The sequence below is a fragment of the Protopterus annectens genome, chromosome 1.part2 (genome assembly GCF_019279795.1).
Source record: "Protopterus annectens isolate FY-2018-M chromosome 1.part2, PAN1.0, whole genome shotgun sequence".
NCBI lineage: Eukaryota > Metazoa > Chordata > Ceratodontiformes > Protopteridae > Protopterus > Protopterus annectens.
In genome coordinates this window covers 774720722-774734501 of record NC_056727.1, presented here as the reverse complement: position 1 = coordinate 774734501, position 13780 = coordinate 774720722, and positions in this window count along the sequence as shown.

Sequence of the window (13780 nt, the reverse complement as noted above, 5' to 3'; positions counted from 1 at the left end):
TCAAAAATATTACAAGCTCGAATCACATATGGCCGAGACCATATGTTCGAACTTGTAATAGTTCAAACACCTAAGTAAAAAAAGAAAAAAACAACAAAAAACAAAATTAAACATCTGTAGCATGGGGGACTATGCCCCCCTGCACCCCCATGTTGGGGGCTGCACCCCCTCACCCCCGTTACTTACATATACCTATTCCAAGATTACACTGCATTGTGGAAAAGGGAAATCTTCCAGTTCTGCACTGTACGGAGATCTCCATTCAGTCCGATCGAACATTTACAAGTTTGAACATATGGTCTCGGCCATATGAGGTTTGAATATGTTATATGTTCGAACTACTGAAGGGGGCCCCCTTCAGTAGTTCGAACATATAACATATTCAAACCTCATATGGCCGAGACCATATGTTCAAACTTGTAAATGTTCGATCGGACTGAATATAATGTGTGTGTATATACACATACATACACACATAAATATCTAAATACGTATAGATATATATAAAATGAGTATATATAGAGGGTGCACAGCATATCAAACAGTCATTATTCCTACAGTTGCCACCTTTTCAAATGACCAGTGTCTGATTCTTTCCTAACAATGAGAATTATTGCATGAAACATATACCCACACACAATGCAAAGGACAGGACACCACACACAAGTTTGCATACATAGGAATGTTTATTTGTGTACTATTTCAGTCGTTTATGCCATTTTTATAACAGGTGTTTGAAATACATAATAACTGATTAATGCAACTCTCAAACAAAACATGTGATACAGTAGTCTGCAGAACATAACATACTTTTCTGTCTAAGCTAAAGCCTTCAAGTAGTGCAACAGTAAACAACACACTTGCCTTGAAGATAAGAATCAATCAACACTTAATTACAGATGTAGTTCAGCAGCCTCCAATTACACTCTGTACTCAACCCCTAGGGGGAAAAGTATTAGTTGTGACAATGTAAATGTGTCTGTTACATAACAATACTTAACTTAAAATGTCACTATCACACTGACAAACAGAACTGTGTGTAAGGCAGTAAGCTCTAGCCCACCACTGTTCCCATGGTGAAACATATGAAAATGTACAGCCATATACCTTAATGTTTCTTATTACTGAAATCCCTCACATGTTATAACAGCCTATGTTAAAAACATTTGCAACCCCTCCCCCATAAAATGTCTTACAAGGGGATATAACAGTGTTCTCCATATACTGACCTCCAAACTGGACAGGGTCACACATGTTTTGTCAAGCTGTAGCCCTCATATATATGATCACTACCCCAAAATTTGTGTGGGAGTCCACAACATAACTGGAATGATAGCAGGAATGCCAGCACTAAATGATAGGCCATTACCTAACAACCTCTTATTGCATGACATCTGGACAAAGCCTCTTATATAGGTGGAGGACAGAGGCTGAAACAGAGCCATATTTGAAATATTGCTGTTATACACTGTGAAAGTTGCTGGTGTTACATGATTGGTTGCAACATACCCTTACTCAGGAATATGAAGTCAGAAACACAAATGGATATTTCCATGTACTGATAGCAATCAACAGACAGAATGGCACTGATATGTCAGCAACAAGACCTGTGTGGGGAACAGACAAAACATAACAGCCAATCCTCTGGCCATCATGTGGATAGGCTCACAGTTGAGAGCTATGCAGACAGACTGCATTCCATGCAAAACTAGCATGTACACCCAAACCATGTAAAACTAGCAGTATTCAATGCATATAACAGCAATACTCACACACTGTCCCTAGGTCTGGAACCTTATACAAATATGTAGTTGGCCTTTGTCTGGAAGTCCTGTTGTAAGAGGTAATGCTACCTGCTGTCTGTAACAATTCTCCCCACACAGGAAAGATGTCTTCCATACAGGAAAGATAAAGGGACAATGCCCACATGATGTAGTCATTTATAGTAATGGGTTGCTATGACATTGGCTATTGGAAGTACTACACAGCTGGCTGCATGCAATTAGCAAGTGGGGAACACTGGCAGAGGCCATCACCTGATCATGAGCATCACCTACAAAAGCCATGCTGCAGCCTATTCAAACCAGCTTGATCCCTGTAGTGGAAAGAGAGAGAGATAGAGAGAGAGATAAAAAAAGCAAAAACAAAAATAATACTAAAAACAAAAATGCTACTAAAAAAAACAAACAAGGAAGACATCCAACTGGTACACAGAAGAGAGCACAATAATAAAAAAGGTATGTGAAACATGTCAGCATATAATTGAATGTAGTACTTGGTCTGTAATAATGGGATAGATGATGTTGAAAGCTTTATATGTGCCATCAAGACTTGCTGTACTGATGTCCTGCTGAAGAACTGCTATGGACATAGCATATGGCCCTGTGGGCAGTGAGTCATACCTGTCAACTGCACAGATCTGCACAGAATGTCAAGATTTAAGCCATCATATTGTTTGTTCTCTTCCTCCAAACATCTAGATTAGTCAGGCAAATAGCTGAAGGTGGAATTAATGAAGTCATGATAGACACACGAGTTTCAGACCCCACCACCTTCAGAACAGTCATGGTAATGTGAAATGTATCATGCGCAAACTTCATAGGTTTGTAATATATCTACAATCTGTCCCTATATATCCCCCCCTAATGTTAGGCTGTGTCCACATGTGATGATCTGTTTGTATCAAGGCAGAGCAGTTCAGCTGTGAAGGAAGGAAGTTCAGAGTATGGATACAATGTCTGTCAGAGTGCACACTATATACATATACATATATATATATATATATATATATATATATATATATATATATATATATATATATATATATATATATATATATATATATATACACACACACACACATATATATATATATGTGTATATGTCCATGTATGTCTACATATATACAAACACACACATATATATATATATATATATATATATATATATATAAATATATGTATATATATATATATATATATATATATATATATATATATGTATATATGTATATATATATATATATATATATATATATATATATATATATATACACATTTTCCCTACTGTTGAATGACTGTGCTGCATAATATGTTTGAGAAAATATCACACATATCTGCAGCTCAGATGGCTTAGTGGTAAATTGCTGTGGCTATGGTGTGCAGGGTCCTGGGTTAGACACTTGCAAGGGGTGATATTTTTTTGCTGGGCAGAACAAGGGCTGTTGGATAAAAAGTGATTAAGGCACTTTTAAGCAGTTGTAAGTGGGTGTGAAATGGACAGTTATGTATGGTGTGAAATTCATTTTAGGAACAGATTGCCGTTTTTTTTTTGTTAAGATGAGAGTGGGATGTTGGGGGAGGATAGTAGGTATATTTGGGGAGGTAGGTTGGGTCAGAAGACAGACAAGACAGCATACAGGGGTGGTATATGACACATGTGGGGGGTACACACCTGGACAGGGAAGGGTGTTTGGAAATCGGAAGCCCATGAGTCCCCAAACAGAAACAGTGGGACTGAGGTCCCCACCCATGGGCAGTAACACTGCACCTTCACGGCCCTGAAGGTGGCTGTGCTGGGGGCTGAGCAGGAGGGGCAGACCCTCTAAATATGCCATGTGGCTCTCAAGCTGGCGTAGCAGATCTCCAAACTCCCTTCGGAGCTCCCGACACACCAGACCCTGAACCTGACTTCAGGTGACAGGATACTGTCTGTGCCCACTCCCAGGGGGAGGACGAGCCCCATCCCCTGAGGTGGTTCTACCTGAAGGTGTTGCAGGACCCGCAGATGAGGAGGTCCCAGGGTGGGTCGCAGATGTGCTGGTGCCTGGTGCCATGCCCAGATGAGGTGGTAGAGGTGGGTCCACTGGGAACAGTCTTCCCAAACATGCTATTGTGTTGCAGTTTTATAACATATGTGGGTTAGTAATAGTTAACACAATCCAGGATTAGTTATAACAGCATGCATAATATTCCCATTAACCCAAAACACCAGATTTGGAACAGTTGCATAGCAAACAGAACACATTCATATATGGAACCACAGTGGCTATTACAATGGCATGCAGGTTACATTGATAGCAACAGGCCACCAATGATAGTGTTTCAACATGGAACATGAATAAAAACACATTTCAATATTTGTTGAACAATAGGCTATATGTCCCAACAGTAGGTTTGGTGTAAACATACACATTGATTTGTGTGTTTAGATATTGTTGCAGGGGTGATAGAGCTTTTTCAGTTGCAGCTCCAAAACTTTGGAATGAGCTTCCGTTATATATTCGACAATCTTCTTCTGTGACAATTTTTAAGCAAAATCTTAAAACTTATTTTTATGAATTGGCCTTTAATGAGGTGAAATGATTGGTAATGTTGTTTTTCTGTTTTATGTTATTTGTTTTTATTTTAGTTAATTTTAATTTTATATGTTATTTATTGTTTTCGATTATTGTTTTTGTGAAGCACTTTGGTGGCATTTTATGTTTGTAAGGTGCTATATAAATAAATTTTGACTTGACTTGACAGATACGGTGGGGGGGAGAGGGCGATGTCAATTAACAGCTATTATATCCTTGCAGTATGAGGACCTCTGTCCTTTTTTTCTGTTTATGGCTTCCAGGTACAATGTCCCATGAACATCTCCCTGTATATATATACCACAGGAGAATGATGTTATCATAAACTTAATTGTACTACACCACAGAACCTTCTTTGGATGCAGGGCCTATGATCTGTAGGAGTGGACCTCCCTGTGGAATGAGCTCGTCCACAGGGTAAATGATGTCGGCCTGCATAACTGAAGTTATGAGCAGGTGTGACATTGCTGCACTGATTTCATCCACCACACCTGTCAGCATGCTGCTGCAGTTAGGAGGGACCAGCTAGCCACAGGTGGGCCTCATGCCATCCAGCCCCCACTGACACATACTGAGGAACTCCTCATCAGCCTTGGAGCACCCACCCACCAGCCAAGCCAGGAACCTGAGTATAGCATTGTGAAGGTGGGTGCCACCCACACAATGGATGAGAAGCATGCAGGTAAGGCCCCAGGGTACATTAATAGACCACTGTTGCTTATCCATTTTCATCTGTAACGTATCTTCATGCATATGTCAGATAACATTGTCTGTTACTCCAGTGTAGTAATGACCAGAAATGCATAATCTCTAGTATTGTGGGTTTGTACTGTTGATGTACGTAAATGCTGCTACCACCCTGTATCAATGCCACAGGTGTGGCTACTGACATTACATCTCTCACACAACTATATAGGTCCCTCTGGTATACAACTGGGGCAGCAGCCTGTATCTGGTGAGTATGAAGTTGTTTTGTTCAGGTTTGCCAATACACCGGCCATGGTATGGCCATGGTATTTGCCATGCACACATATAACACACCTACCCATAATGCATGCTGTACATGTTCACTTATTGTTGCTGTTAACTGCACTGCATCACAGTGGTCAGCATGGTGGCATATCTGAAGGATATGTAAGAGTCCTGCAGTATACCTAGCAACCTGTCAGTGCAAGATGTGTGGACAGAGATGAACATAATGGTGGGACAAATGGCCTACAGTATGGACATGTCTGAAACATTACTCTTATACAGTGGCTACAACAGTGCATACACCACTATTACAATGGCAAATGTTACAGATCTACACAATGGCAAATCACAATACCACATTCAACACCTTTTACAACCTGTAATGTGATCCTAACATGAACAATGAATGCGTAATATGGAATCCTATATGTTAGGGCAACAAATATGGAGAATACATACCTTAACAAACACTGGAAGCATATGTGTACACACACTCTAAATAACATATTGTGGAAGCAGCTTTTGAGGTACTGACAGCATTCAGTGTTCTTGAGTACAAACCTTCCATCAATTACAGGGCCTTAATGTCACACCAATTAATGGTCTGCTGTCCAAAAAGTATGTCCATGACATTTGCCCACTCACCTGCAGCAGAGGCAGCCGTGGCTTGCACACATTGTACAAACCATGGAATGAATCCCATATCAAAAAGCACTCAGGAGTGGGAGAAGTAGCCTTACCTCACCATTGCATATACCATGGCTAACAGTGCAGACAGTCATGTATGTGACTATGAAGTATGGGACAACATTAATATAGAAAATAAACAGATGCCCATCCAAGACAAATGATAACACATGTTCCAAACTGGTCATGGATGCTGCCCAGAAACATGCAGCAACACTGTGGGACTTGCAGAAATGTCTAGCAAGTATTGCCTGTGCAGTACATGTGTCGACAATCATCTGGAATCTGCATTAAGTGTGGCCTATGGGTTAGGGTAATCAAATGGAAGAGTTGTTCCACAGGAAACATCATCCAGGGCTCCCTACATGTAGCATATGCATAACATCAAGTCTCCCAAAGGCATGTGTTGCAATGTGTAATGGTGTACTGAGACCAAGGCTGAAATCTACATACAGTATTAATAAAGATACATGTGGTGCACCTCACTCCACCTCAGGCCCACCATCCCCATCTTTATGCTGCTGGTGCCAGTGTACACTTTTAGATTTTCTGTTCATTAGTAGGAACTAGGCCGGTAGACATGGCTTTCTGAATTTTCAACACTGCAAAATGACACTCATGCATGGCCCATAGTTGTCAAGCATCTGCAATAAGGCTGAGGATGGGGAGGGGTGTCATCCTAAAACACAACAGTGAACTGAAGCATACATCCAAAGCTCACTAAGAATGGCTGTATCTGAACACAGTCAAGGTCATGAATTGTGCCAGACATAACCCTGACACCAATAGTGAAGGCACTCTGTGACCTCCAAGGGCTGTGCACATGAGCTGACCTTGCAATCCAGCAGAGTTGGGGGACATTTGTAGGGCAGAGTGACCAAATAATGGCAAGTGAAGATAGGCCATGCTAGTATACCCCTTCCAGGAATAGTGACTGCTGTAGTTCACTTAACAGGTGCTGCAACAAACCATTGTGTTAAGAGTGTGCACACTTATGCAACCTACATATTGTATGCATCTTAATCAGCATCTACACGACTAACACATTTGTTGGATACTGCATTGGATTGCCCAGGTCATATGTCACATATTAGGTGTGTGTAATGTTGACATATGCAGTATTGTGGCCCCACTGCATATCATGGAAGAGGGTGGCATGTCAACAAGAGTGTGTACACTCCTCATAGTGACAGTAAGCTTTGAAGGTTGTCACTGTAATCAGATTTTACTGTTCATACATGCACTGCTGATGATGAGGTCTGCAAATCAGAGGTCAGGCATTTGCTATTGACATCTGTCCTCATATCATCCCAGGTATGTGTCAGACAAACACATAGGGGCTGCGAGCAACAGAGAAAACATAACTGCCACACATATACACATTCAGCAATGGTGTGTACACTTGTGAGGTATGATACACAGTACATGCCAGGGTGCTGAAGAGGTGCACAGCAATACTGTGTACATGGGTGCAGCATGTTCCAGGGGAAGGGGCATTACCTACTAACACAACTCATGCATCACAGAGATGTATAATGTTGGTAACAAGGATTGAGTATAGCTGAAGTGCATGCTGTTGAGTGCCATATGTCATCCATGTTGACTGTTGGGTAATGAGAGGTCTGTGTAATATTTTTGTGCCAATTCACCTGTAAGAGTGTGTGTTTGTATGTGTGTGTGTGTGTGTGTGTATAGAGGTAAGCAATGACATACAGGTCTTAAATTATGTTTTTTGTTTTCCTCTCACAGGTAGCTAGGTGGGTCAGGGTCCCTCCTGCAGGCAGACTGATGTTCGTGTCCATACAGACTCTGACAATGATGATAGGTATGGTAAGGTACAGGCAGGGTTGTCAGGGGCTGAAGCTGTCTCATCAGCTGACATCCCACTTTTATCCATCCCATCCCCGCGCACAGTCACAATGCCTATACATAACCCATCATCAGTAGCCATAGATGAGGGACAGTTGGCAGGTGGTGGCATGGGACAGGACAGTGTGGTGACTATGGCAAGTGTGTCTGAGTATGTCTGAGTATATATATATATATATATATATATATATATATATATATATATATATATATATATGGGATCGGTACTGATCCCCAAAGGAACTTTTTACTGAAGCACAAATAGCCAGGCATACTTCCGCAAATGTGCTTTTTACCGAAAAAGCACTTTTGCGGAAGTATGCCTGCAGCTATGCCTGAGTCATGGCGGAATGACTGTTGTGGAGATCGTACTACAGTGTGGATATGGGAATATTCCCTTTTCCTCACTGAAGTGCAATCTTGGAGGGAGAATATTAAAGTAGGGAGGTGTGGGGGGTGCAGGGGAGGCTTGCCCCCCCTGCATAAAAGTAGATTTATTGTGTTTTTGTTTTTTTTTTTAAACACACTTTAACGAAAGCGCTTTTTCGGTGAAAGCACTTTCATTAAAGTGTGTGTGTTCAGTGATCATACATACAGACATACATACATACATCGTTAAAGTGTGTGTGTTCAGTGATCATACATACATACATCATTAAAGTGTGTGTGTTCAGTGATCATACATACATACATACATCGTTAAAGTGTGTGTTCAGTGATCATACATACATACATACATCGTTAAAGTGTGTGTGTTCAGTGATCATACATACATACATACATAGTTAAAGTGTGTGTGTTCAGTGATCATACATACATACATACATACATACATACATACAAAACATATGCCCATAACATGTAGTGGAGTCATACCTCAGCAGCAATAGTCACAACCTCTTAGTGCAAGGGGATGTAATGTAACTATTGCAAGTATAAATGTAGAATGTTGCTACAGTGACAGTGGTTGTGTCAACAGACATGTTGTGTAGGAAGTCACTTCTGATACTGACATGTACACCATCAGTTACTGACAGATATCATAAGATCATCATAGTGAAGTACCACACAAATCACAGTAATGATCCCATGGAATACAGCAGCGATATGATCAATAAAAGTAGACAGTCTGACACAATCTGGTCAGCCCAGTGGTATACACATAATTCCTTAGTGCAAGACGTGTGGACCAAGCATGACAAAGTGGATGTTTACAGCCATGTAAATGAGGATATCACAAAAATACTGGAATAGATAAGCTCACACAGTTGATGCGTTCACACACTCCTATCTGTCCTAACACATATTAACTGTAGGTGCAGAAGTCCCAAGCCCACATACTTCCCACTAGTTAGTGACATATATCTTCACATTATCCCACTGCTTTTTCAGGAATGCACAACACTTATGGTGACCAGGCAACAGTACATCTGACAAATATCTGTACATAACATCACACTAGGTAAAGACACTGAGCTGCGAGGGATGTCACAAAGCACTGTGCAAATACAGGCAGACTGCCACAACACTGACCCAAATTTTCTATGTGGGAAAACACATGTACTTGGAAATATAGCAAGCACTACAGGCATGTAACAGCATAGAGTAACAGACACCATTGTGAAAGTGCATACCCACAACCAATCTGAACACAGTCACAGTCACATTATGGTAGGCTTAATTAATAGTACAGTATATGGGCTGTGTAACAAAAGCATTCTCATATGTGCCACTCACAACCTAACCCTACATATACTGGCCCAATACACAGTGTAGTCTGATGCCTGACTGAGGTATGGGACATGTCTCAGTCTGGCCCTACAAACATATACGTTGATGGGTACCGTAAACTGGAGCAGCATGCAATGTCAGACACAACAGGATAAAGAACAATGACATCTACCACTGTCTGTACACAGGCCAAATAACATATTCTCAATACATACTCTGTGAACAATCACCATAAGTACACAGACCCCACTACTGTGCAGACTACAACAGAATGTCCAGGTTTTGTCCTCAAATATAAGGCCTACTATGCATAACATGTCTAGCAGTCTGTCTCACTGGTTTGTTATCCGATATGTCAGTAAATAATGATATACTGTACATATGCACCTCTTACTGCATGACATATGAACAAAGGGTGACATAATTGGGGGACAGAGGCACAAACACAGGGCCAGTATTGACATATTGCTGTGATAAACTGAGAAAATTCTTGGTGTAAATAGTTTTGTTGTGACAAATCTCTTCTGAGGGATATGAAGTCAGTAACTCACATGGGTGTCACCATGTACTGACTGCAATCATCAGAGTATGCTACTGCATTTCTAAAGATAGGAAATGTGTGAGTAACACACCACATATAAGACTCAAAACTCTGGCCAGTCTGCAGATAGCCCTACAGGTGAGTGTTCCTCAACCATATAACACTGTCATGCCATACTTTACATCATGTAGAACAGCCATATCCACACAAACCCTGTTAAACCAAAGTTACTTCAAATGTAGAACAGCAATACTTACATTCTGTCCCCATGTCTGGAACATCCTCCTCCTGTTTGTTGGCCTGTCTCCACAGTGTATGTTGTAAGAGGTATTTCCAACTACCTTCTGTGATGCTGTTCATCAGACACTCACATGAAGTCCTGCTCACAGTGAAGGAAAAGGGCCAACAACCACATGAAGTGCTTAGTTATAGGAGTGTGTTTCCATGCAATTGGCTATAGGAATGATACCACAGCTGTTCCACATGCAATTATCAAGTGGGGAATTGCAATTCATGCACAGGCCATCAGCTGATCATGACCATTACTTACAAAACTCAAGCTTCTGCCTATGCAAAAAAGATGTACCTTTCCACATCCATCAAAGAGGGAGAGAGAGAAAGAGAGACGTTTATTGTGGCTGAGGATTATCTACAACAACCTCTACAATGTTTGAAAACTGTTGGCCTTGTAATGTGGACATTGGGATATAGAGGTCCTCAATATAATGATGTAGCAAAACCCACACTGCAATGAATCCTGTCAGTACACAATCACCACAACACCCACACAGAATACTGATGACACACAACACTTACCAGTACTGAGTTTCAATCCCCTACCTATGTATTGCTATTACAGTGTTATGCAGTTATTTCATGTACCACAGAGCTTACATATTTGGTAGCTGTCCAAAGATATATTTGAAGGTGAGTAACATCAGCAACAGTGCTAAAGGAGGGGTAAGGGAAGTGTAGTAAGTGTGAATGTCCACAAAAGCAGGTGTCAATGAAGACACACACACTCTCAGGGAAACACACACATTATCACAGTTGGCGGGATCAGGATTATAATTCCTACCTAACGGGTTTGCTACACTACAGTATTACGCAGTTCTCAAGTGCTACAGAGCTTATATGGCTGAAACATGGGTCAAAGGGTTATTTCAAGGTGAATGACATCAGTAGGTGTGCTAAGGCAGGGCAGTTGGAGGTATAGTGAGTGTGAATGGCTTCAAAATCATTAATCTCCACATACACACACTTGCCAGTACTGAGATGCATAGGTTCATTGCTTCACATGTGTATAGTAGGTGGATGGGCCTGAAGGCTGTACAAGGCTAAGCAAAGGGAATAACTTGGCATTAGGCTACATGACAATAGTCTTCAGTGTGGCACAGGGGTGTAGTCCCTGGAGTGGTCCCCAGGGGTGGGTATTGTATTCACCATCCACTCATCTGGGTTACTATTGTGGGTGGCCAGTGATGTGCACTGCTTCCCGTGTATGTGATCTATATTCCATAACATGGACAGTATTTGGGTTGTGCACATGTCCCACATGCATGTTCTTTGACATGTAGAAGTGTACTTGAGGTCTCTGGGGCATGATGTGCCGACATATTGTCATATTCTGATGTAGCTTTCCTGACCTCATTTGGTGAGACCTAGCTATGGAACTGAGATCGTGCTTGCACCAACATTGACAGCATAATACAAGTATTCCGTGGAGTTAGTGGTGTCTGTCCATACAGGGCATGTCTATAAGGCATGGTATTCCCTTTGTGGGTTACATTTGCAAACTCTACAGTTGTTGCAGGCATCCAGTGGGGAACATAGCAAAAGGGCCACTGTGAGCATTTATTTGCCCACTGTTGGGATGGAACAGGGTGCCATGTCCTTTTACTTGCTGTATAACACACACTCGGTCAGGAGATGTAACACATCACTGTACTTTCTGATGTCAATGACACTGTTGTAGTCAACAGGCATGCAGTCCACTGCAATCACACCATGGTTACTATTTGTGAGGCAGTAAGCAGAGAACTACCAATAGTGGTTGTTGCCTAGCCAAGTGTGTTTGTGTATGAGACATGGGTGGAGAGTGTTCTCTGAGTAATAGAAAGGTTGCCTATATTGTTCACCAATCCATAATGTCACATGTAGGGCTATGTATTGTCTACACCAGCCTCTCTGGTGCTTGACATCTGTTGTCCTTGTAAAGTGGACATTGTGACATATACTAGGTCCTCAACATAATAATTTAGCAAAACCTACCCCACAATGGATCCTGTTATTACACAATCGCAGCAACCTCCACACAGGATACTGATGACAGTCAGACATACACACTTGCCAGTATTGAAATTCAATCCCCTACCTAGCTATGCTTTGCTACTATAGTGTACTGCATTTATTGCATGAGCCACGGAGTTTATAGGATGGATGTTATCCCAAGGTACTTCTCAGGTGAGGATCATCACCAGCCCTTGTAAATACTGGCATTGGGTGATATAGTGGGTGAGAGATTCCAAAAATAATTTCATCTAAAACACACATTTGCATTTGCCAGGGGTGAGGTTCAAACCTCGATCTAACAGTCTTTATAGACCATTATGCTACACATTTACCACATGCACCACTGACCTAACATGGTTTTGTGTTGACAGCAGGTACTTCTAAGGTGGATGATATCTATAGAACTGCTAAAGTCAGGCTCTGAGATGTGTACTAGGTGTAAATGGAGCCAAAATCTTTGAGGTACACAAACAAACACTTGACACAGATGAGATTCAAACCCATAACTGTGTAGTTACTGCTCCTATATTGATCTGCATTTATGGCATGCACCATGGAGCTTACATATTGGAGATCTCTCCACAGGTATCTTTGAATGTGAATAACATCAGCAGCAGTACTAAAGGAGGGATAAGGGGAGAGTAATAATTGTGAATGTCCATAATATCAGGTATTATCAAAGACACACACACTCTCTCGCACAAACACACAGAGTTTCACAGTTACCATGTCTAGAATGAAAACTCCTACCTAACTAGTATGTTACACTACAGCATTATACAGTTATTGCAACTGCCACCGAGTTTATGGAGCTTGGCCTTGCCCAAAGGGTTATCTCAAGGTGACTGACATCTGCAGGCTTGCTAAAGTAGGACAATGAGAGGTGTAGTGACTGTGAATGCCCTCAAAAGCATTTGTCTCCACACACACACAGTTTCACAGTTGCTATGTCTGGGATTAGAACTCCTACCTAACTAGTATGTTACACTACAGCATTATACAGTTATTGCAACTGCCACCGAGTTTATGGAGCTTGGCCTTGCCCAAAGGGTTATCTCAAGGTGACTGACATCTGCAGGCTTGCTAAAGTAGGACAATGAGAGGTGTAGTGACTGTGAATGCCCTCAAAAGCATTTGTCTCCACACACACACAGTTTCACAGTTGCTATGTCTGGGATTAGAACTCCTACCTAACTAGTATGTTACACTATAGCATTACGCAGTTAAGGCAAGCGTCACAGTGCTTATGGGGCTGGTCCTTGTCCAAAGGGGTATTTCAAGGTGACTGACATCATCAGACTTGCTAAAGTAGGGAAATGGAAGGTGTAGTG